Here is a 24,890-nt window from a genome sequence, read left to right on the forward strand (position 1 = left end):
AGGCAGCAAATTGGCACGAGCACAGTGGCACTCCCAGCGATTCGCTGGCATCGCAGGGCTGGTGCTGACAGTGTTGCCGCAGGCTGTGTTGATGCTATCTTGAGACAAACAACACAACCTTTATTTGTCTTGTTAGCCGCTACCCGGGGAGGGAAGGCAGGCTGCCAAGGCACCGACTCATTCCAACTTCTCTTTTGTCCTGGAGCTAGGGAGTGGGATGCAGAAAGGGGAGGCAATGCAATATGGGGTATAAACCAGTTGACTTATATTAAAACCATTTTTAAGACTTCATATGCCTAAATGTATGGATAAGCATAAGAGAACTCAGACCTTACAAAAATCAAGATAAACAAATAAAACTGTTAGTGAGGTTAAAATCTTCCTTTTGTCATATTTCAATTTGGTAACCCTAGTCCAAAGACTCTAAATTGTATAGATTATATATATAGATATCCCTTACATGCCTGTGTGTAGAAAATTAACCAATATTTATTTAACAATAATTAAATACTGCACATGATGCTAAAGATATTATAACTTGATTCCATTAAGCTTCTTCTCAATAGTCCCATTATGCATGTGCTATTTTTATACCCATTTTCTTTTTTATACCCATTTTATAGATGAGAAAACTGAGAAAAAGAGATCAAGTAAGCCTGTGCACAGTTTACACAGCCTGTAATTAGAACGAAGAGTTCTGGAACATAGATTGTTCCCCTCCAAATTTCTTAATTCATGAAGATACTATGCATCTATGAATGAGAATATTATATAGCTACTAATACTCCACTGGCCAAAAGAAATAATAAATCATCCTCTAGGGATGGTTTCTTAGGAGGGTATAACTCAGGCATTGGAAACAGTTCAGCTCTCATGGTCAAGGGTTTTTCTCTGAGGGTAAACTTAACTTTGACTTCATGAAAGACTGTATTTTCCTCTGATAGTTACCGGCAGTAAATCTGCTCTTACGTTGACCATTTTAGACTAAACTGCTTCACATGCACAACAGCACAAATTTATGGTGACATTATTTTAGTTAATATTTTGCCTCTGTCTGTAGGGTTTCCTTATCTTAAATAGTTACCCTGGTGCAAGAACAATTCAGATAGAGAAGTTGAACAAATTTATCCAGACAATCTGTAGTGAGTCCTTTATAATCAGACACTACTGTTTGGTGTCAACCTCAATGAGGCCATGTTAAATAGTTTTAATTTTGCATTATCTGTGATTCATACTCTCCTGTTATCTGTGTAGCTGTGAATTATCATAGGCAGGACCCATCTGATTGTTACTGAAATCTATATTTCTACTTTTAGACATGGTTCACCTCTACCCAGCAACTAAGAGATTCTCAATTTTTTCCCACTTTTTTACTATAAAGATATAATTAACATTCAATGTTGTATTAGCTTGAGAGTCTTTTTTTTTTTGAGATTTTATTTATTTATTTGACAGAGAGAGATCGCAAGTAGGCAGAGAGGCAGGCAGAGAGAGAGGAAGAAGCAGGCTCCTCGCTGAGCAGAGAGCCCCATGCGGGGCTCGATCCCAGGACCCTGAGATCACGACCTGAGCCGAAGGCAGAGGCTTAACCCACTGAGCCACCCAGGTGCCCCCTTAGCTTGAGATTCTTGGTTTTCATAAAAGGAACCCAAAAGAATGAACATGAGATTAAGCCAAAAATACTGACATGCAAAAATATCCATTCTACTCCTTCTCTGAAACGGTTTGTATGTCTATGACTGAGATTCGTCTTGAGCTAGCTGGAGAGAACCTGGAGTCTCCTGGCCCCTAGCTCTGTCCCTTGGCTTCCCAACATTCCAGAAAGGGCAGGCCAGTTGTTTGGCTTCAGTGCTCTGCGAGTCCCATATTTGTTTTGGTATCTCCTTGACAGTGACTGCAGTGGAAGTGGGAGCAAATGTCAAGTTGTTAATGCTTCTGTTTGAGCCTATATCAAAAGATGTCTTCCAAGTGTTAATAGTTGCCCACCATTGACTTGGGATATAATTAGAATAAGAGCATTTTTTCCCTATGAAAATAATTAAGACAAACACCATTTCATTGTGGTGTGTGCTTACTAGACACAGTGTCGTTGTGTTGGCCAACAGCAAACAGACAAGAAACTATCAAACCTTCAACAAAATAATCACTGGCTGGGGCAAAAAGTTGTTTTCATCTGATCCCATCCTACATCCGTACAATATGTATCATAAGAAATGCAAATGAGCTAACAAAACCTTCAAGAATTAATAACATCTCTACACTTGACATATATAATGTTTTTAAAGCTTCTTATTTTGACATAATTTGAAATGTATAGAAAAGTTGGAGGAAGAGAATGAAGAACTCATATTTACTTTTTTTGCAGATTCACCAGTTGTTAACATTTGGGCACATTTGCTGTGTCTCATCTTTGCCTTCCTTCTTCCCGTGTGTGTGCATGTGTGCTTGCATGTGTTTCTTTTCTAAGTCATTTGAGAATAAGTTGCAGGTCATGCTCTTTTTTATTACTAAATATTTCACGGTATATTCCTTAAGATCACAGATACTCACTTACATAACCCCAATACATAGATCAAAACCAGGAAACGGCATTGATATAATTATCTAAAGAACTTATTCAAAATTGTCCTGTTGTTATAGGTTCTTTGGTGTTTTCTTTTCATTTTGTTTTGTTTTTGTTCAGCATCCAATCCTGGGGTATACCCTGCATTTAGTTTTTGTGTCTCTGTCTTTAATGACATTGGATTACGAATACCAGATGCTACTGATTTTGCAGACTGTCCCTCAATTTGTATTTGTCTGACGTTTCCCCACGAGTGGATTCAGGTTATGCATTTTGGGCAGGAATGCCACAAGTTATGTGTGTCTTCCCTAGAGTCTCACACCAGGAGGTGCATGATGGCACTTTGTCCATCGACAGATCTCTCCACTGCAATGTGACTACTTTTCCTCTTTGAAAACAACAAATATGACATTTTAATCACTACTGCATTTCCTTTCAGAGGGTGCTTCTATAATGGCCAGATGTACAAACATGAAATAAGGCTCTTTGAGCTGAGGACTGAGGAGAGCAACTGGGCTTCTCATTTTGGGCTTGAGGCTGCATAACATGGAATACTGTTGTTGTTGTTTTTTTCCACTAGTAGGTGATGAAGTATCTCAACATGGGTTTTCTTCATTGGGAGGAAGAACCTCATGGACCTCAAGTTGCCCCAGGAGAGTTTGCTTTGCTTCCCATTTAGCTAAATCAGGGCATGTATTAACTTTACTATAGCTGGGATGCTAGCCAGGACCAATTCATGTGGTAACCAAGGAACAGCATAGGAAAACTTCCAACTTTTCATTTATTTTGGTTCATTGGAATGGATATACTAAAATGTCATGAGGTTTTTACATTTATCTATCATTTTATCTTCTGACACCATGATGAGAACATCTTCAACATAGGATTACCCCTAGAATCCTTGAACACAAGACCCATCCCTAGGAAGCAGAAGATTCAAGTATTGGAGATTGGGACTTAGGTTCCAAAATTCAAAGAATTAGCAATCAGAACATTTTGGAGTCTTCAAAAACATCATAATTATAAACATTTCCTAATAAACTTAAATAACATCAAATATTGCATATTGTTCATCCCAGCAAAACAACAATAACAACAAAGTCTTTCATATAAGTACTTTAGCCATCAGAATTTCTAGACTTTGTGAAGCCTCTTTGTCATTAGACTTTGGTACTGACTTATTGTTGGACCCCACTGGCTGGATTACATGTGCTAAGGTTATATTTTAAGATTAAAATTCCTCTTCTGTTTTGTCTTCCGTCTTTGATTAAAAACCTACTATTTGAAGTAAGTTTGGGCATATTTATCTCCAAAAGGAGTGAGATTTGTACTTTCCTATTTTCTCAGAGAGTAATTAATAGTCTTCCTATAATTATGGTGTTCCTATGGCGGCACTACATAAAAGGCTGTTTTAGTGGTATAAAGTGTTCTTATCCAAAAGGTTTTTACCTTATGTTGCTTAATTTTAAAGAAAAACTTTTATAAATATATAAGGAAAGGTAACATAAATATCCCCCCCCAAAAGAGAAATAGTGTTTTTTGTTTGTTTTTAGTTATAAGAGAGAAACAAGAATGCAATGTGCCAATTCAAGCCTAAAGTAAAATAATTTTCAGTAGGTGTTTTACTCTGTGTGCGTGTGTGTGTGTGTGTGTGTGAGTGTTTGTGTGTGTGAAAGAGAGGGGGAAGGAGGGAGAAAAGAGGAGAGAGAGAGAAATAGATCTTGGACAATGTTTTACTTTTATGCTTTGAAGTTTTCCAGCTAAAAGTTTCATATTAGGTTTTTCCTCCTGCACTAGGACATGAGCATGCTTAAGATTAATAAATTTTCGTGAGTGCTTTAATGGTCTTAAAGAAAATTGTTTCAGGTCTAAGGCATTATTACATACTAAACTAAAGTAAATAAGGTCATGATCTATTCCTAGTCATGTGGCATTTTTATGGGGACGATGGAAACATACAAAGCAAGGAGAATATCCTCTTGGGAACATGCAACTGTTCACTGAACTCCATTCAAACTTTAAGCACAAATCGACATTATCAGAGTTCAGTGCCTGGATTGATGCAGTATAACATCCCAGTGACAGCAATAATTGCTAAGCACTTGCTGCTGATGTGAAAGGAATGCAGAATCCATTTTATTTAGCATAAGCAATTTTAGAATATTCACATTTAAGCTTAGTTGCTTTGTAAAATGAACAAAAATTGAAGAGCAGAAATACTATTCGGTTTGCATAAAACATCAAAATTCCATACTGTATTCTAAATAATTTGTGAATTTCATTTATTTTACCCTAATGCTATTTTCAAATTGTATTACCTTCCTATTACTGATAACATGCTTTTGATGGATTGATTAAAAAAAAATTGCTATCACTTCCAAATAGAATCTCTTAATGCTTTGTAGGCATTTCAGTGAATCTTTGGTCTTGATAAAAATCTATTTCAAATGAAATTACATTATATCCTATGTTTACTCAAATCTTAAGGAAGGTTTTATCATAAAACTCTAAATTAAAGAGAAATAATCTCTCTCTTGAGAGGCAGATTAGTATCATGACCAGTGATAGGTATGCAGAGACACTCTATTTCCTCTTATTCTTTTGGCCTTGCTCAGTGAGTCTCAACTTCTTTTTGGCTTAAAAAAATATTCGTATGTGAAATATACTCCATATGTAGCATCTTTCAGGAAAAGTAATAATTCTTTAGTGTGTTTGAAATAATTACTTTTCCCACCCTCACCTCAAAGGAGAACATATACATTTCCAGGGACATTGGTGTGAAAATGAAATCCTAGTAAGTCTAGTATAAGAATCTCATTAGTTGTCTCTGAAGAGTTAAATCATTCAATGATGAACTTTGTTGTTTGAACATTATTGGAGGAATACCTGTAGACATGAGGACTAGCCCATCCTAATCTCCAACCCAGTTGAGCTGTCATCATTGTTATCAGTTCTAACTCTTGTGCTTGGTCAGTTCTCTCTTTCTATTCCTTTGAAGGAGTTAAATTGGCAGCCATTTGTAATTGATTGATTGAATATGGTTGATGCCCTGGTTCATATCTTAGGTGACTGAATGACACCTAGAAATAGAAAGAAATACAGGAAAGCATATTTAAGATAAATGATGATATGTTTCCTTTGGACTTTGTTGAGTTTGAAGTTCCTACAGGACATTCAGGAGGATATGTCCCCAGGCAGTAGTAGTACATGTCCACTCTTGTCGATTTAGTTTAGGTTCTCTATTACTGCTTTTATCACATAGTATTCCCTTTTCTGCTTATGTTTCTTCCTCTTGCTGCTATCTGTGAGATAGAGTTCCTCGAAGACAGAGATTGTGTCCTATTCGTTTTTGAAATCTATAAACCAAACATAGTGTCTGACATGCAGTAGGCATAGAATACATGTTTGATAAATGAATCAATAGAGGAAAGTTTCTCTTTAACTTTGAAGGTTTGCTTTTATATTCTGTAGATACAAAGGCTATTGCCCTGACTACTCCAGGGTCAATTGAGAGATTCAAAGCAACTGACAGAGATAAGAATTATCGAAAATTTCTGTACCATAAGACATGTTTTTCACCTAAAACACATTAGTCTCAAGTGACAAAGCCACTTTCACATTAGCACTCTTCACATATAGCACTACTTGTGTTATCAAGGCCACTTGCAACTAGCAAAAGTCATTTATGCCATTTGCAGTTTATGTTCACAGAGAATTTTGAGTCTTTGTAATTCCTTTGGCTGTATCAGCCTTTTATATTCAGAAAACTCAACCTCGATTACAGCAAGAGCAGGAATAATGTGATTTAATGCTAACATTAAGCAATGGATAAAAAGAGAGGTGACAATAGCCTTTTGGAAAGTGGAAAAATGTTAAAGACAGAAAGGTAAAGATTAGTAGGTTTAACCTGAGAATTAAACAAACAAACAAACAAACAAAAGCTCTTCTAAAAAAAGGATGGTGGAGAAGGCGGACATGGAATAAATCTAGGGGTGTTATATGTCTGGTGGTGGGGGAGGTTAAGGTTCTTTCAGTAAGTGTTCTAAGAGAAAACAAATGGTGTATTCAAGAGGGGTAATTCAGTGAGGGTTTCTTTACAGTGGGTTGTTTCCAAGTGTCTAAATGTAGGTTACCACGGGGGAAAATGTTGGAGCTTGGAGGTGACTTACCATTCCTGGGCCTGAAGGAATGAGTGAGAAGAGCCAGTTGCCTAACCTGGAAGGAAAAAGATCTTCAGTCAAGGGACATAGGCAGCCCAAGACAATCTTTCATGGAGAGAGCCAAATACATAAATACCCCACCCTCCTACTTCTCTCTCCTCTGGTCCCCTAATGGTGGTCCCCACTGGCCTTCTTCAGAAGCCAGAAGTCACAGGAACTCTGGTGATGTGAGAGATAATCTCTTTCATTCCCAAAAAATTGTCATCTTCATAAAAACTCATAGTTCGCTTTCTATTCCAACACATCTACAAAATATATCTTTCTTGGCAGAAGTTTAGCTCTCCAAATTGTGAAAAGAAATCCAGTTCACCAAATCATGAGAGAGTAATTTTATTAAGTTGTCATAGATACCCCAACTTTCCAGATCTGAGAATTGAGGGGTCTTCATTTTTTCAGCCCTGATGTTAATGGATAGTTTGAGATCGTTTATGATGTATGCTAATCCTCTCAACAGGATGTTTCAACAATCTGCCTGAACTTACCCTAGGTGAGCCTCAATTTAAAGCATTATGAGAGACATAAGCTAAACAATTTATAGTCACTGTCCTCCAGGAGTCACAATTGTGCAGAACTGGCAGTTATTCCTCAATTGTGAGGACTGTCTCAGAGTAGCAGTTGGCTCCAATAAAGACATCATCAAGGAAATGTGTAAACCATTCCCCTGTGAACACACATTAGGTTGGTTGACATGGAAAAGATTTACTAATTTGCTGATTGCTCTTGGACATTAGCCAGTTGCCAAACATAACTCATCTGTTAAGTTTTTCTTTCAATTCTAACCTGAAGGTTTTTCCAAAATCTCTGCTTGTCTCGTCTACCTACCCAACCACCCTATCTCAAATATACAACCACCTATAAATTTGGGATAGCATATCTCCTCATAGGATTGTCCTAAGATTAAATACTGTGTTTAGCATTAAACACAGTGCCTAAGAGGTAGAAATTCTTTATCTTATTAATTTAATATTATTATCACTATTATTATTGTTGTTATTATTAGTTAAATGCTAGTCTCCTTGTTTTATCGTTTGTACCTCTGTATCTTTACCTTTCTGACTTTTTTTTTTTTTGTAGAAGGAATCCTTCATCTGAGAACTTTCAGTCCACATGTACAGTGTACAGTTTTTAACTGAGAAATGAAAGGCAGGCAGCCCGTGCCCTGGTGCTTGATACTTGTGGTTGAGGAGGCAGGGTAGTCAGAGGCCTGAATCAAATTCTCAGGTATCCAAAGTCTCAACACTGATTATTTCAAATTCAGAGAGGGAACCCAAGTAGATAAGGAAAACTAATGCTACATCCACAAGACATGGCTAAACCTTAAATGCAAAGGAGGCCAGGCACTTCAAGAGTAACTGTGCTATCTAGTGTGTACCTGGCTGAAGTTCACAGGTACAGGGGGGATGGGTTGAGGGAAGGTATAGAACCTTTCAGCCACTTTTGCACAAGAGCTGGAAATAAGACTGGAGTAATTTGGTTCCCCTGAGAAATGTGAGATGCTGAAATTTGCTAGTAAGTGGCAAGCACCAGGCAAAATCAAGGACCAGATGCAGGCTCTGAAGTTCAGTGTAAAAGTATCCGTTGGTATCCCTAAGTATTCTCAATCATAGTGGATACCACTGATAGAATCCTATTCTAGACATTGCCAGAAGGACACTACTTTGCTCAAGAATACAGTATTGTCTTTTTTTTTTTTTTAAGTGTGCAAGAGAGACAGCAGGAGCAAGGAGGTAGAAGAAGAGGGAAAAACTGAAGCAGACTCCCCACTGAGCACATAGCCCGATGGTGGACCCAATCCCAAGACCCTGGGATCATGACATGAGCTGAAGGCAGATGCTTAACCGACTGAGCCATCTAGGCACACATACATACAGTCATGTTGTTCTTATAGGAGACCTGCATATGAGTTGCTGCTGCACATTACGGACACTCTCTCCCATGTGCTACTCACTGGGGCTGGACCTTGTAGGTGCACCAGTGCATGACCCACTGGTGGCTTGGAGAACTTACGCAATGCTTTGGGGTTGTTTTGGTCATTGTTGTCTACTGTTTCCAAAAACTTAGAGAATTCCTAAGAAGAGCTTCTCAGCAAAAAAATCAATTGTTCCTCTTCACAGCCTCTCCGTATCTTAGTAGGATTAATGGATTCTTGGTGGAACTTGAGTTCCTGAAAGGAAAAAAATTAGAATATTAAAAGGAATAGTTTCTATCTTATAGTTATTTCCTCATTTCTTAGAATTTATTTTTATTTAGATCCAGAGGTAGACAAGGTAGTGAAAATTGATTTAAAATGTGACTGACTTTGTTCTAGATGTATATGTGCATGGATTAAAAAGTAAATGGTGTTTTTTTCTTGAGATAACAATGGATAATTATCTTAGCATTAAATTAATCTAATACAGTGGAAGATGAAATTTTACTATTCGGTGATCCAAATAATCATTTCAAGTTGCTCATGGAGAAAAATTTTACTAACTCTTCATCAAGACTTTTAAAGATTGCCAGTTCTCCCTATATTTATATTCCCCAGAACAATAGCTTATAATATTTATAGGGGTTCTTTCTCTACACTAAATATATAGAAAGCTTTTAAGCGTGATGCATTTATGTTTTCACTTAAGCATATTTATCATATATTTATGTTTTTTTTAAATTTCCCAAACATGGAAAATGTCTAATGATAAAGATAGGAAATGTGCAAGTCTATTGAATCATTCTACCTACTATCTGCTTAAGTTTTAAAAATAACTCATGATTTTCACAACTTAGACAAGAAATTTCCAAGTGAAATTATGATTGTGATTATCCTTCTAAGGATATTTTTAAGACATGTGTTATTGAGGAATCAAGAGCATTGGGACCACATTAATATAGTGGAGATAAATTTCTAAGAACACAATTCCATCCTGGGCAGCAAAGCTGCTGAAATCTGTAATAGTTGTCAGAGGGCTCTGTGATGTTTTTTGGCTTCCTGGTTTTAAAAATAGGAACTGAGATTCAGAAAAGTGAAATATGTTACTCATAATCACAGAACTGGGTAATGATTCTGGCAAAAATTAATTCAAGATATGCCATGTTTCAGCTCACTATTTCCTCCATGATCAGGAACTAAGAAGTTCTAGAGCTTGAGTGCTGTTTAGTAGGGGAAAATACTTCATGGTTTTTGAAATCAGAATTAATGGATGAAAGTTTTCAGGATTTGGGAGCTTTGATTAAATTCTTTGGTGACGATTGACCATAGTGTCATTATTATAATTGAGGACTTCAGAGAAAGAAAGCAATTGGTTTAAAAATAATTACTTTTTCTTGAGTGATGTGGTAGCTCTGTGGCTAGGCTGTAACTTCTTTAAAGAAATGAACTATTTTATACTACTTTGCATCTTTCTAAGCACTCAAAAGAGTTCTGTACACATTATAGGGAGTCAACAAATATTTGATTGATGAGTCAGGAAGAACTGAAAAGTAAAGACCTAACGTCAGTGTGCTTTGCCCAGTAAACAATTCACAGCCTTCTAAAATCCCTTTGGGAAAGCCTTGTCTATCTGAAGCCAAATAGCATTACCATATTTTCTGTGTGTGTGTGTGTGTGTGTGTGTGTGTATTAAACTAGCATTTATTGAGAGTTTGCAATCTGTCAGGTACTTTGCTAAGCATTAGATATGGATCATTTTACTTAATTTTTATTACAGGCCTATGAAGTAAGTTCTAGGAGCAAAAACACAAACACAGACTGTGTGTGGCTGATATCTTCTGCACTGGGGAAGACACAGATACCAATTGAGCCAACACAGAGTCTGGTAGTACTAGAAAATCCAAGAGAAATTCTCCACTAATAAGTTTGACATGAATTGTCCAATTTACAATGATCTAAAATGTTATGAATGATCGGAATGCCTCTAAACTTTCCTTAAACATAAAGCCAAAGAAGCTGCACATTTTAGTAAAGAAGTGACAAGCTTCAGAAATAAGTGAATATACTAGTTCATGCAAATTTGGAAGTGATGGTCGTCGAGAAGAAACACAAAGCACGGTTTCTTAAGATGTTGGCAAGAGTCAACATGAGAAGAAATTTGTGGCCCATAATTGGTGCCAGTAAAGCTGTTATCCTATGCATTTCAGCAATTATAACAATAACGAAAGCCACCTAAATAAAAAGGTGAGCTAGTTGGTTTTTAAAAATATGAGCACCATAAATGAAAAATTCAATTACACTGAAAATATTTATGCTGAAACGCTTCCACAGAAAATGTTTATTTAGTAAATGTGCTTTTCCCTAAATGATCTCTCATATTGTACTGAGCAAAATACATGCAATTTTCCTTTAATGATATAAAAAATGGGACCTAACCATCTGTCTTATGGTATCTCCTATCACTCATTTTTGTAATGAAAGAAAAAATTTAAATGTCCTGTATGATACTATAGGATTTAAAATATGGCAAGTAGAACTTTATATACCACACATTTTTTATAGGATGGCTCCATGTCCATAATATCCACATTCACAGGGGTGTTTGGTCTAATGAGTGTGAGGGGCAGGGGGGAAATGCTGTTGGTGGTCTTTTCCTCTGCTGCGTCCGTGTCTTGTTTTGGTAAGCATGACCACAAAAGTTTTTACTGAGTACTGAGAGAACAGCTCTTTCTTTCACAAAAGAATTCCAACACTCTTTCTATTTTGCCTGAAACTCATTCATTGCCGTATGGACTAGAGCCCTAGGGACTTAGCAGGCCTACTGTTAAACAGCCTTTATGCAGACAGTGTTACACAGCGAGCTGGCATCTGCTCTGGGAACATGTAGGAGGAGCCAGGAGTTGGAGGCAGATTGGCTTCTCAGTTACTTGAATAGTAGAGCAAGTGCCTACAAGAAGAAATGATCTGCCTAGATACAGTGTCAAATAGCCAGCACCATACTGGCCCTAGCGCACAGTAGGTCCTCAGCAAATACATCGAGTATAAGTATTTGCTGCCTGAACTAAGAGAAGTGTTGGGAAATGCAAAGGCTAATTAAGCAAGCTCGCTTGTGAAACCTAACCTCTAATAATCTTTATACCATTTCATAATGCACTTAGCAGAAACCAAAATGACTATTTAAAAACATAAAATTGTGTTCATTTCTTTATATAAATAGCTTTTCAAACATAGGCATGTGTCCATCAGCGGCAATATTAATGTGGATTTTATTAACTCAATGTCATGATTTCATTGTAACTCTAACTGCACAACCAGTAATTAAGTACTTGGTGCTTTTCTCTATCTCTCTAGGCACTTGGATTTCCTTCAGTGCTGTAATGCCCCTGTGAACTCTATAATGACTCATCGCCAATAGGGTCCATACAGCAACTTCTTTAATTGCCTCCACATCTCCCTCTCTCTCCAAAAATGGAATTCATAAATGCAGGTGTGGGAACATAATTAAGGACATAATGTTTTCCATCTCTTCTTAACAACTGCTTTACTTCATTCACATTTCAGCTTGTAAAGCCTTACTCTCAATGGAGTAACCCACAGGAGAACTTCACAGATGCTGAAAACACATACACACTATAAATTAATTGTTGCCAATTGAAGGAACTGAAGGAAAAAAAAAAGAACGTGCACAATGTAGTGTAATGTCTTAGGTATCTAGTGACATAGCTGTACATTTAATTTCATCTTAATATCAAACTTAGACACCAATTACCTATGAACCCACAACTGGTTCTTTTTGACAAATAGAGTCAAGTGGTTAGTAGATTACTGTGTTTTCTTGGCCACCGTGTATTAAATAAATAGGATTGTCTAACCAGCCTATCTGAGAAAGGATACATAGTGAACTTCTATCTATTGTGATTGAAATATCATCCTCTAATTTGGGTATGAAAACAAACATTCATACAAGATACTATATTTATATGGTTCAATCAATTGCACTACACTTGTCCCATTTGGGTGGGAAAACACAGCAATGAAAGAAAATGTGGTAGGAAAACTGTGAGGCAAATTTGATCAGTGCAGGTTTACTCACATTTTCATAAAGCAAAAGTCATATTTTCACTAGGGCACCTCCTTTATTCAATAGGTGGCACAAAACCTAAGAGACAAGGGACACCATGAAAGCTATTTGCATGCATTTCATCTTATGGACACCAAGCCAAAAAGGCTAAAGGTGCCCCTAAGAGAATTGCACTATTTTTTTTTTTTTCCCTTCCAACAATGTAACCACCATTGTACCACGTGTGAGCAATCCCATGAGACAGTCTGTGCATGTCTGAAAAAACTCTTTTCAGTGCTGGTTCCTTTTTTTCCCCCAAGAAATATAGTTTCATTTATTATTTTTTCTATATAGATAAAACTACTTAGAATCTTACAACTCTATATTATTTTGTTTTATCTGTTTATTTTTGCATTCATTACATTGATTGCACTGTAATGGGATCCAGGGATTCTAATAATGGAAGAGAAATTTGGATGGGTGCATGTGAGAGAAAACTCATAGGCCATTTGTCCTGCATTCTAAACTGTCATTGTGATTTTTTTGTGTGTGCTTTGTAACTCATTTAATTTAGGACCATGATAAGCAACATAGATCATGCTTTTCCAGATGTAATTTGGAAGAATTTTTTTCTTTTGACATGTTTTTGCTAATAAGATAAAATATGCTAAAAAATTCAGTTACTTTCATATGGAAAACTTTAGTTCACTGATCAAGGAAAATGTTCATCATGAATCACACATAATTGAGTCATCCAATAGCCTAGGCACTCAAAAAACTGGTTCCCAGCTTCAACTTTTATATTTTCATAATGTGTCTGTGCCTTGATTTCTTCCTCTGAAAACAAATCCACATCTTGTTTATTTTATGGACAGATGGAAGCTTGATGAGGTCAGATATAGAAGTCACTTTGTAGGTGGGATTCCTGTGCCAGTGTAAAATCATAGTGTTTTTCTTTTCTTATTGCTTAATGGGATTATTCAATGTTTTATCAGCTTTATACCTTCTCTGAAAATTGATGGTTTTGGATAACATTCACCTTCTGTGGTTGTTTTTAGCTAATGCATTATTTCCTGGAGTACAAGGTGAATCACTTCTGGGCTTGAACTACAGCACTGACAACTGCTCCACATTCCAACATTTATTTCGATTGTTTTCCTTTTCATCTTCATTTTCCTCTTGTTACTAAAATAATTAATGTTGATATTTATATTGTTTCTATTTTTTGTGATGATAATGCAATAACACGTATTTCACTGCACACAACTTTAAATATTTGTGTGATTTAATCCCATATCTTCTGGTTGGAATATGAAGTCTTTTGCCCACAAACTGTCTGGGTTAAAATGGAAGACTGTTTCTTTGACTTCTGCCAAATTCTTCCAAAATTGTAATAATTTCAAATCTATAAAACAATATCTGAACTTCACTTTCTACAATATGTGCAAATATACATAATTGATCTATATATCAAAAAAGGAAAAGAAGAAAAAAAGGAAGAAGAAAAAAATAGCTTTCTATTTATATACAGACTTTGTATGACTTGTGTCCTTGGTTTTGTGGCCTAGAATATGGTCTATCCTAGTGTTTTGTTTGCAATAAAAAGTATGTATTCTGTTATTTTTGGGTAAAATGTTCTATAAATGTCAATTAGATGAAGTTGGTTGATAGTGTTATGTTTATATATCTGCATTTGTTTGCTGGAGCTTCAGTAACACAGAACTATAAATGGCCTTTTTTTTTTTTAATAATGTGATTTTTAAAAATTGTGTCAAGAACACTTAGCCTGAGATTTACCCTCCTAACAAATTTTTAAGTGTACGACACCAACACTGTATTGTTGACTATAGGCACAATGTTGTACAGCAGATTTCTAGAATTACTCATCTTGCATAAATGAAACTTTATACCTGTTGAGTAGCAATTCTGTTCCCCCTCTCTCCAGCCCTTGGCAACCCCTATTCTACTTTCTGTTTCTAGGAAATTAACTATATTAGATACCTCATGTAAATGGAATCATGCAGTATTTATCCTTCTGTGGTTGTATTACTTAACTCAAGGTAACATAAAGTCCTCCAGGTTCATGTATATTGCAACACATGGTAGGATTTCCTTTTTTAAGACTGAATAATATTACATTGTATGTATATACCACATTTTTATCCATTCATCTGTCAATGAACATTTAAGCTGTATCCATATCTATCTCTTTAAAATCCCAATTTCCTTCTTTTTCTATATACCCAGAAGTGGGATTGCTGAATCACATGATAGTTCTATTTTTAATTTTTTGAAGAACTGCTGTACTGTTTTCCGTAGTAGCTGTATCACTTTACATTCCCACCAACAATGGGCAATGGTTCAAATCTCTCCAATTTCTTGCCAACATTTGTTAACTTTTGTACTTTTAGTAATAGTCACCCTTACAGCTGTCAGGTGATATCTCAATTTAATTCTGATTTACTTTTCCCTGGTGGTTAGTAACATTGATATTTTCATATAATTTTTGGCCATTTATACGTCTTGTTTGAAAAAATATATATTCAAGTCCTTTGCCCATTTAAAAAAAATTAGTTATTTTTTTTTCTATTGAGTTGTACGGATTCCTTATCTATTTTGGATATTAATCTCTTATTAGATATACAGGGTTTTTTTAAATTTAATTTAATTTTTTTTCAGTGTTCCAAAATTAATTGCTAATGCACAGCACCCAGTGCTCCATGCAATACGTGCCCTCCATAATACCCACCACCAGGCTCACTCCACCCCTCACACCCCCGTCCAAAACCCCCAATTTGTTTCTCAGAGTCCACAGTCTCTCATGGTTGGTCTCCCCCTCTGATTTCCCCCAACTCACTTCTCTTCTCCATCTCCCAATGTCTTCCGTGTTATTCCTTATGCTCCACAAGTAAGTGAAACCATATGATAATTGATTCTCTTTGCTTGACTTATTTCACTCAGCACAATCTCTTCCAGTCCCTTCCATGTTGATACAAGAGTTGGGTATTCATCCTCTCTGATGGAGGCATAATACTCCATTGTATATATATATGGACCATATCTTCTTTGTCCATTTGTCTGTTGAAGGGCATCTTGGTTCTTTCCACAGTTTGGCAACTGTGGCCATTGCTGCTATGAATGTTGGGGTAATAGGTGGCCCTTCTTTAACTACATCAGTATCTTTGGGGTAAATACCCAGTAATGCAATTGCAGGGTCATAGGGTAGCTCTATTTTTAATTTCTTAAGGAAGCTCCACACTGTTTTCCAAAGTGGCTGCACCAAGTTGCATTCCCACCAACAGTGTAAGAGGTTCTCTGTTCTCCACATCCTCTCCAACACTTGTCATTTTTGCAAATAATTTCTTCCAGTCTGTAGGTTTCCTTTTCATTCTATTGTTTCTTTAGCTGTATAGAAGTGGGTTTTTTAGCTTGATATAGTCTTCCTTGTTTTTTGTGTTTTTTTTGTTGTTGTTGTTTTGGTTTTTTTTTTTTTTTTTTGCTTTTGTTGCCTGTTTGATTCTTTTTGGTGCTATTATGAATGGGATTGTTTTCTTAATTTCCCTTTTGGACAGTTCACTGTTAGTCTATAGAAATGCAACAAATTTTTATATGATGATTTTGTATCCTGTAACTGTACTGACCCTATTAATTCTAACAATTTATGAAATCTTTAGGATTTCTACTGATAAAATTCTGTCATCTTAGGATAGTCAATTTCACATCTTTCTTTTTAATTTGTAGGCCTCTTATTTTCTTGCCTCGTTGTTTTGTCTAGGACTTCCAGTTCTAAAGTAAGCATATATTTATAGTATATTTATGTGCTAATATAGGTCCAGTACTATAGTTGAATAGAAGGGGTGAGGGTAAGAATCTGTACCTTATCATTAATTTTAGAGGAAATTTTTCAATTTTTCCACCATTAACTATAATGTTAGCTGTGATATTTTTCATATATAGATTTTATCCTGTTGAGGTAAATTTCTTCTATACCTAGATTTTCAGTACTTTTATCATGAAAAGGTGTTGAATTTTTCAAATGCTTTTTCTGCATCTATTGAGATGATTATGTGACTTTTAGCCTGCCTTCTGTTAATCTGGTGATCACATTAATTGATATTTATTTATTTATAGATTTTATTTATTGATTAGATAGAGAGAGAAAGCACAAGCAGGGCAAGTGGCAGGGAGAGGGAGAAGCAGGATCCCTGCTGAGAGGGAGTCCCACATGGAGCTCAATCCCAGGTTCCTGAGATCATGACCCAAACTGAAGATAGACATTTAACTGGCTGAGCCACTGAGGCACTCCCTAATTTTTATATGTTGAATCATTCTTGCATCCCAGGAATAAATCCCACTTGGTCATAGTATATGATCCTTTTAACATGTGGTTGAAATCAATTTGGTAATACTTTGTTGAGGACTTCTGTACATAGATTCATCAGGGATATTGGTCTGAAGTTTTCTTTTCTTGCAGTGTCTTTATCTGGGTTGGTATTAGACTAATGTTGGTTCATAAAGAAAGTTTGACCTAATATACCAAAATACTATAGACTGGTGATTTATAAACAATAGAAATTTATTTCTCACAGTTCTAGAGACTGGGAATTGTAAGGTCAAAGTGTCTGCAGATTTGTTGTCTGGTGAGAACCCACTTCCTCATTCACAGACAGCCTTCTTGTCACTGTGTCCTCACATGGTGGAAGGGCTTAGGGAGCTCTTTGAAGTGTTTTTTTTACAAAGGTACAAATCCCATTTTGACAGATCTGTCCTCATTATCTAATCACTTCCCATAGGTCCCAGTTCCTAATACCATCACATAGGGGATTAGGATTACAACATATGAATGAGGGGGTGCCAAATTCAAATGTTTAGCCTATAGTACCAACCCCTAGGAGAGGGTACTGAAAGGCTGGGGACATTGAAACCATGCTCCACTTCTCCCATCATCCTTCAGGAGAGGCCTCAGTTCTGTACTTTCTGTAAGACTTGTAGAGCCTGGCTGGCTGCAGGAAGGTGCCCATTTCCCCAACTGTTGTCCTGGCCATGGCAGCTCTTTGCACTCTATGTGAGTTGAGATAGAAACCAACTCCTCAGAGAATACACGGAAAGGCCAGGAGCTGTCTGCTCCCCATTCCACCCTTCCCCTGAGAGAAGTAATAATTCCTCTTGGCACTGAACCATGTCAACTCAGGGGAGGGGCTGACATGGGTAAAGAGAAATTGTTCTTCTTACCATTTCAGTGTGATCTCAGATCTGTGTCGTCTGATGTACTGCAAATTCTTAAGTGGAATTTGGACTTCTCTAAAGATATTATGTTACTTATATCGTTGTTAAATCTGTGTTTCTGTGGGGGAATGAGGGCTGGGACTTTTTATCCCACCATCTTGCTGCCCTTATTCCTTCTTCACCCCCCTGACAATCTCAGTAATATTTCTAAGCTAGGGATAAATAAATAGATTCAATCGTTAGAACTGTCAATCCAGCATATACATGCTCCAAATAACCAAGCAACCAAGAAGATATTTAAAAATAGTCTTGAAGAGTTCAGTGTTTATTCTCTGAGCAGGTTTTTCAAATTAGAAATTAACATTTAAGAGAAAACAAACAGAGGGTTGTGGCAAACCAGGGCTAAAAAAACTCACATTAGCACATGGTCATGTGGGTTCTTTTTTCAGGAAAAACATTCCAGATTCCACAGATTGTCAGTGGAAAAACAAAAACAGAATTCCCATCCATTTTCAAGTATGGCAAATTCTGCATAAAACTTGTGTGTTTCGGGGCGCCTGGGTGGCTTAGTGGGTTAAGCCTCTGCCTTTGGCTCAGGTCATGATCTCAGGGTCCTGGGATTAAGCCCCGCATAGGGCTCTCTGCTTAGCAGGGAGTCTGCTTCCCCCTCTCTCTCTGCTTCCCCCTCTCTCTCTGCCTGCCCCTCTGCCTACTTGAGATCTCTCTCTCTCTCTGTCAAATTTAAAAAAAAAAAAAAAAAAAACTTGTGTGTTTCTGCCTTGTTCTCTCAGAAGCACAAGTTGTTACCCTAGTAAAGCACTCCCAGTGAGCAGGGGTTAAGGCTATGGTAACATGGGAAAGATAGCGGACAAAGCCACAGAAACATTTGATCTTAGCTTCAACACTGCCATTACCAATATCTGGCACCTAGGTTATCTATAAAATAAGTTAGTAAATAATATCTTCTCCACTGCTTCCATAGGCTTTTTGATTAAATGATAATATATGAGGACCTCTAAGATATAAAATATGTAAGGAACATTTATTATTCTTAATTTCATTGTTTTTATTTAATCGCTCTTGCCACATCACTTATAAAAAATCATCTCTAGTAATAAATGTGGTTAACATCTACTGGTGTGCTCGTAAACATGCTCTGAGATGAAAAAGTACTGGCTTGAGGTGTTTGCTGGTAGTTGTGATGGAAATAACCTCATCATGGACCATTTTTAAGCTACCAATTCCCAAAAGTTGTGAATATTTAACAACTGGCTTTTGTGAGCTGGTGTTGACTGGCTCCAACAGAGCCCTGAAACATCAAAGAATATTTAACTAGAATAGAGGGTGTTCCCAGGAAGGAAAAACAAATGTGTGTGTGTGTGTGTGTGTGTGTGTGTGTGTGTGTACCTTTGCTTACCGTTCTTTGCAGTTGTTCTAGATTCTCGCTCTCCCCTCTAAACTTCTTTATCTTCCTTATCTGCTAACTCAGCTATCACTGCCTCTGGCTGTTATGAAACTTGAAAACTGGCTGAGTCTTTATTTGTTTTGTGACAAATACTCAAATACTATAATATGAATATCAAATACTGTGACAGTTACCCTAACAATATGAAAAATCTCATGTCATAAACTGCACTAGAGATTAAATAATAAAACAACTTTTAAAAATCTGCTGAAAATACGCACTAGAGAAGAAAGAAAAATTACACATAATGTCTTTTCTCCAATGGGTTGAAGGTAGTAGCGTGCAAAGATCATGGAATTTGTTCAGAAGCTCCATGTCCAAGTCTTAGGGCAGCCACTGCTCAACTTTTGGTCATAGGCAAGTCTCCTCACTTTCAAGTTCAGCTTTATCTTCTATTCAGTGGAAGTGATAGCATTCATCCATATATCACAAGGGTTGGTTCTGAGGTTAATATGAGATAAAAACATGTGATAATCCTTTGTAAACAGTAAAGTACTAAATAAAAGTTAGTCACTACCATGAAGTAACTGCTACATATTACAAGGAGAAAGGAAATTTGCAAAACTGTGTAATTAAGGGAGATCAAGAATATTGGTTGGTGGGAATCTGATCTAGATTGGCGGTCATAGATGGCTTCTCTACTGTAGTGATAACTGAGATAAAATCTGCAGGAGAAATGTGAGTTGGCTGGGGAAAAACATGGGGGAGAACATCCAGGGCAGTAGGAGAGGTATGTACCAGGATTCTGTAAAGAAAAGACACAGGGCGAGTATAAAGAACTGAAAAGTTTTGCATGAAGAAAACTGGCACCTGTCTTGCCACCATTTTCAGGAAGCATGTACATTTCCTACACAGATGGGAAAACAAAAGCAACTTTGCATCCTGAGATAACCACAAAACCCAGAAACATCCTGTCTACTTCAAGTCCCCAAGACAAATAAAGCCTTGAATCCCTTCCAGAAATTTAAGAACTTTATCCTTGACTTTGTATAACCTTGATATCTGCAGATATAGAATGATCCTTGAAGTTATGATAATCAAGTGGGGAACTTCTGTTTTTTAAGCAATGAAAATAATAAACAGACTATTAAAAAAAGAATAAGGGCTAGGACTCGTAGAAGTTATAAATTAGTTCTTTAATAGGACTCCTTCATTCTGGTTAAATATCTCTTAATATATTTATGTGGTAAGTAAAAAAAAAAAACCTTCAAGAACTTTTGGAACTTGGTAAATTATATATAAACAATATATATTTGAAAAGTTATATGGGGCCACTGAAGAATCACACTCCAAAATATCTGGAGGAGTTTCTGAGACTCCCAACAGGGACAGAGAATATCACGCCCAACACCTCTTTTGAAATAAAGGAAGATTTGGGATACTGGGAAGCAGATGGTTGTTCCCACTCATCTTTGAAACATTTGTGTATCCAGTGTTTAAGTATAACCGAGGTTCTGCAGACAGGCATGAAGGCAAAGAGCGCTAAGCGCTCTATTCCCCGCATTTATACCCCACTTTGAAACATGGGAGATTTCATTTTGTCTTTTTCTCTTGAGGTGTGGAGTCATGAGGATGGGGAAAAATTAGAGAAGAGGGAAGAATCTCATATTTCTCCCAGAGTGGATGACCAGCAATCATGGCTCATTACCAGTTTATTTGACATAAAGATAAAAGAAATACAAGTTGGCCATAATCCCATTTTCCTGGACAGTAAACAATATCGAATGAATATGTGCAGTATTTTTATGTTGACAAAAATCATGACATAGGGCGCCTGGGTGGCTCAGTGGGTTAAGCCGCTGCCTTCGGCTCAGGTCATGATCCCAGGTCCTGGGTTCAAGCCCCACATCGGGCTTTCTGCTCAGCAGGGAGCCTGCTTCCTCCTCTCTCTCTGCCTGCCTCTCTGCCGACTTGTGATTTCTCTCTGTCAAATAAATAAATAAAATCTTTAAAAAAAAAAAATCATGACATATATTTGAACTTGAATTTAACGCTAGAAGAAGTTTCCTGAGAAACTTAAGACTTGGTTTTATGTCTTTTGAATAATTATTAATATGATCTGTGATATTCAGGAGTAGACCCATGAAGATCAGCAGACACTTCGTCATTCAAGTAAAGATAGATAGGGGAGCCTGCGGGGCTCAGTCAGTTAAGCAACAGCCTTCAGCTCAGGTCATGATCCTAGAGTCCTGGAATAGAGCTCTGCATCTGATTCCCTGCTCAGGAAGAGTCTGCTTCTTCCTCTCCCTCTGCGCCTCCCCCATTTGTGCTCTCTCTCAGTGACTTGCTCATTCTGTCTCAAATAAATAAATAAAATCTTAAAAAAAAATACAAAAAGATAGTTATGTACCAGGGGATGAATATTCAGATGTTAATATTGCATAATTTATAAGACTGTCATGAGAAAGAACTAGTTAAGCAAAAAAGAAAAGAAAAAAAGAGATCAAGCATTTGAATGAAAGACTTCTATATTTCTACATTATAGAAATATATGCCATAGACATGTACACAAAATAGAGATGATTTTTTCACTCCAACAAACATGTACATTCAGCAAAGAATTTAACAATACCTTATGGATTACAGAGATATTGGGTGAGTAATAATATGCTGTAGTAACTAGTGGAGTAACAGAAGAATCACGAAATTTCGACAATGCACAGTTGTGCCCAAAGAAAAAGAAAATGCCTTGCTCTGGAAGCCCTATCCACTTTAGTGAGGGGATGGGAGAGAATATTAAACCTCATAAACTCAACAGCCTCTTCTTTCAGGTTAACTCACTCTCCTGGGTTAAGATTCAACTAATTCAAACTTCAAGCTCAATATGAGAAGTGTTTGTGGCCTCTCTGTAAAGTTTTTCTGTTCTCCTCTTTCTTAAGTTGGTATCTGGTCCAACTTTCTATGCTAATGGCTTTCATATGTGAATGACTGTAGGAGAGGTCCCTGGTGCAAGGGTTCTCCTTCGCGTCTGGACAGTTTCCCATGCGATGTGGCGTGCTTGCTTGGGTTTGGCCTCTGAGCGAGCCTGGTGCTCCTTAAGCAGAGCTGGTCCTTCCTATTCATGCCAAGGGCTCTGTGGGAGTGCCTGCATCCCTGCCAATGCCTGATAGGTATTTGCTTGAAAGGCATTTGCTTCCCATGGCCATCATTTCCAATCCCAGGCCTCTTCTTGTCCACTCATGCTCTTAGCATCCACAGAGCGTGGCCATTACAACTTATGCAAAGAATATTGTTAGCAGAATTTTGTGGAGGCTAAACGGATGGCCTGTGGGTTCTGATGTGAATCTGGGTTCTGTCACTTGCCAGCTGCGTGAACTAGAGCGTATTACTTAAACTCCTCCAGCTCCACGGTCTTTTCTCTAAGAAGGGCTAATTGGTTTATTCAGCAAGTGCTCATGTAGTGCCTGCTCCACACCGGGTGCCTTGTCAAGAGTTGGGGATACTGAGGTGAGCAAGAGACATACGGTACCTGCCCTCACAGAGCTGACAGTGTGGTCAAGACGGCCAGTGTTATCTGTGCTGAGAAAACAGAAACGTCAATGGTAAGAGAGCTGCTCGTGGGGTGAAGATTCTGCTACTTTGGGGCGCCTGGGTAGCTCAGTGGGTTAAAGCCTCTGCCTTCGGCTCAGGTCATGATCCCAGGGTCCTGGGATTGAGCCCCACGTCAGGCTCTCTGCTCGGCAGGGGGCCTGCTTCCTCTTCTCTCTCTGCCTGCCTCTCTGCCTACTTGTGATCTTTCTCTCTGTCAAATAAATAAATAAAATCTTTAAAAAAAAAAAAAAGATTCTGCTACTTTGTTACTCGAGAGGTGAGTAGTGACCAGTGAGTGGAATCACAATGAGGTGGTTTTGAGTTTAGTAAGAGGCAGCACTAAATATAAGTGCTTTCTAATTACAGGGGGTGAACTTCTGAAATCATAAGGTCATCACTGGATGCAACAGGTTTAATGCCTGCGCTGATGGGAAGCTGGCTAGGTGGACTGCGGCATCAAGCGTCCTCTCCCTGTGACGAATGGATGCCTCAGCAGGACTGCAGCATCATTAACGGCTGAGAACGGAAGGGTTAATGTCACAGTGGACCCACTGGCTTGTCAAGTCCATCTTTGCCTCTATGTGGAGCCAGTTCTGGAAGATGTGTACATTTCTCCTCTTCTCGGTTGTCAAGCAGGAGTTAATGTGGATTTTCCCTACTGCCTTTGCCAATTTACTGTGCAGAGCCGAGGCTTGGGATGGAAGGGATGTTAGAAAAAGAAGAAGAAAAAAAAAAAAAAGGAGCAGCTGCTTTTGTGCTCCTAGGCACAGAGAAAAAGCAGGCCAGACCAGTCAAAGGCAGGGGAAGAGGTGAACCCGGGGACAAAGAACAGATGGAATGTGATGAGGGCACAGAGAAACAGATTTGTGAGAAATACGAACGGGTTGAAGGAAATGCGAAGTCATACGGAGACTGGAGGGGAAGACAAGAGAAAAAACAATCAAACCCAAGGAAACGATGAGATAAAATCAGGGAGAACATGGAAAACAAAAAGCAAAAATATAAAGCAAGGAGGAACAAACAGAGCTTATGAGGTAACAGTCCGCTGTCCATTGAGGGTCTTCGTTTCCGAGTAGGGGACAGAGAACGAGGAGCATGTCTGTTGCTGCGGGGGCCTCCCCTCCAAAATGTCACAGCACAGGCTGTTCCAGGCGGACTCGGCCTCTGGCAGACCCACCAGTTCACCATGGGGCCGTGTCTCCCTCTCAACGCTTCCTCAGCGAGAGGCTGAGGGAGAACGTCCTGCAAGTCAGGCAAAAATCTTCTTCATAAAAGCATAACTCTTTATGAGTCACTATTTCTTAGCCTCTAGTCATCCTTCCAGTCCGGAGCACAGATAGTCTCCTCATGGATGGACACTGGGTTGCACACACTTTCTGGTCAGTCAAAAGCAAAATCAGAGTATAGTACTGAGGGTTACTAGTTCTACTTCGCAGGGATGAATTAATTGTAAAGAAGCCCATAACTGCGATGTCCTGTCCTGCGTGGTTCTCACTAACCCTTCTTCTGAGCACCAGGTCCCAGCACAGGCCTCTTCCCTGGGTGTCGCTGGGCTCCAGACCTGGGAGGCCCTCGCTGAGAAAAATCAGAAAGAGCAGCTGCGGCCGTCAGCAGGAAGGGAAAAGCAAATCTGATGGGATATTATCCTACCCCCAATGGTAACTTTTTTAAACACGCAGATTACTCTGTTGTCTTTCTTGTCTTCAAAACTCACTAATGGCAATTTGTTCAGCATCTTGTCTTGAGCCCTTTTGTTCTTCTCTAATCCTCACTTTTCATCTATGTCAGACTCTCTGACACACAGACCTGTGATTAAAAACTCATCGAAGTCCTTGCTGCGCTGTTTGGATCGCGGAGCTGTTGTCATCTGTTACTCTGTGAGCGATTTCTCTCCATATCTCACTTCACCAGCCCCC

Source organism: Enhydra lutris, unplaced genomic scaffold (assembly GCF_002288905.1).
Source record: "Enhydra lutris kenyoni isolate GAN:26980312 unplaced genomic scaffold, ASM228890v2 scaffoldscaffold14, whole genome shotgun sequence".
NCBI classification, from domain to species: Eukaryota; Metazoa; Chordata; class Mammalia; order Carnivora; family Mustelidae; genus Enhydra; species Enhydra lutris.